Below are 1668 nucleotides of genomic sequence, written 5' to 3'. Positions count from 1 at the left end.
GATTTCCCCACCCAAAGTTTGGGTGATTCCTCCAACCAGGGTTGTACGTTTTGGAGTAAGGATCATGGGTCTGCCTGGGTGAGTTTCCAATGTAGTTGGCTTGTTCTTGCTCCTCCTCTGCCTCAGCATTCACTCCCTCTTGGGTTGTTGATGAGGTGGTGATTGCTGCCACTTGGTTCCTCTCCATCTTCTTGGTGAGGTCAGCCAGTTGCTTGGTAATAAGCTTGTTTTGGGCCAGCAGTGCATCCATATTGTTTAGTTCCATCACTCCTCTAGTGTTGCCTCTTTCAGAAGCATAGAAATAGTCATTCTCTGCTACAGTTTCAATGACATCTATGGCCTCCTCAATGGTCTTCTTCTTGTTCAGAGATCCCCCGGATGAATGGTCTACTGCCTTCTTTGATTCATAAGAAAGGCCTTCATAGAAAATGTGTAGCTGCACCCATTCATTAAACATATCTGGTGGACACCTTCTTGTCAGGTCCTTGAACCTCTCCCATGCTTCATATATAGTCTCACCATCCTGCTGCCTGAATGTTTGCACCTCAGCTCTCAGCCTGTTGATCCATTGAGGAGGATAGAATCTTGCCAAGAATTTGTTCACCACATCTTTCCAGGTTGCTAAACTCTCCTTTGGGAAGGATTCTAGCCATTTAGATGCCTTGTCCTTAAGTGAGAAAGGGAACAGAAGTAGTCTATAGGTGTCAGGATGAACACCATTAGACTTCACAGTATCACATATCCTCAGGAAGGTGGTTAGATGTTGATTGGGGTCTTCTTGGACACCTCCTCCGAATGAACAGTTGTTCTGAACAAGGGTGATGAGCTGTGGCTTTAGTTCAAAGTTGTTGGCATGTATGGTTGGCCTTTGGATGCTACTCCCACAGTTTCCTGGGTTTGGGTTGATGTAAGAGCCTAGAACTCTTCTCTCTTGCCCAGCATGATTTGCTAGACCTTCTCTGCCATGGTTGTGAGCCTTTTCTTCATGATGGTTCTCCATGTTTTCATCCATATCTGGTTCAAAGTACTCCTCCTCTTCCTCAGCACCAACTACTCTCTTTCCTCTTGCTTCCCTCCTTAATCTAAGGAAGGTCCTCTCAGGTTCAGAATCAAAGGAAGTTGAAGCCCCGCTTCTTCTCCCTGTCATACAACCAACAAGGCACAAGCAAGGAAATAATTGCAGATAGTACTCTTGTTAAAATTGTTGTTAGTGTGAGTGATGCAATATATCAAACAGTTAGTGGGTTAGTGAACTGAATAGTAAATAACTAAGAAAAAGGAGTAGGGGGAAGGGAGGAAAATAACTAAAACTGAAAGTAATTAACTCAAATAGAAATTTAAATCAAACAAAAGAAAAATGCTAAATCTAGTTATCCTCCAATTTAGTCATTGTTGATTCAAAATCAATCCCCGACAACGGCGCCATAAACTTGATATCACAGAAACTTGTCTCTCAATAATTTTCCTTCGGCAAGTATACCGAATTGTCGTCAAGTAAAAACTCACAATAGAGTGAGGTCGAATCCCACAGGGATTGATTGGTCAAGCAACTTTAATTAGAGGAATGTTCTAGTTGAGCGAAGCAGATTTTGGTTTGAGAGTTGCAGGAAATTAAATGGCGGGAAAGTAAATAGCAGAAAATGTAAATGCTGGAAGTAAAGAGCTAAA

General features: G+C 42.4%; 1 non-coding gene across 1 annotated transcript; it reads left to right on the top strand.

Annotated features, from left to right (window-relative positions):
* Window positions 1-451: 451 nt before the first annotated feature.
* On the top strand, window positions 452-559 carry LOC148545612 (small nucleolar RNA R71). The gene has a single exon (XR_015901079.1). It is a non-coding gene; the product is annotated as a small nucleolar RNA R71 (small nucleolar RNA).
* Window positions 560-1668: the final 1109 nt, after the last annotated feature.

Source organism: Arachis ipaensis, chromosome B9 (assembly GCF_059453495.1).
Source record: "Arachis ipaensis isolate K30076 ecotype BB chromosome B9, ASM5945349v1, whole genome shotgun sequence".
NCBI classification, from domain to species: domain Eukaryota; kingdom Viridiplantae; phylum Streptophyta; class Magnoliopsida; order Fabales; family Fabaceae; genus Arachis; species Arachis ipaensis.
The sequence above is the reverse complement of the archived record's forward strand: the minus strand, read 5'-3'. Positions and strand labels throughout refer to the sequence as shown.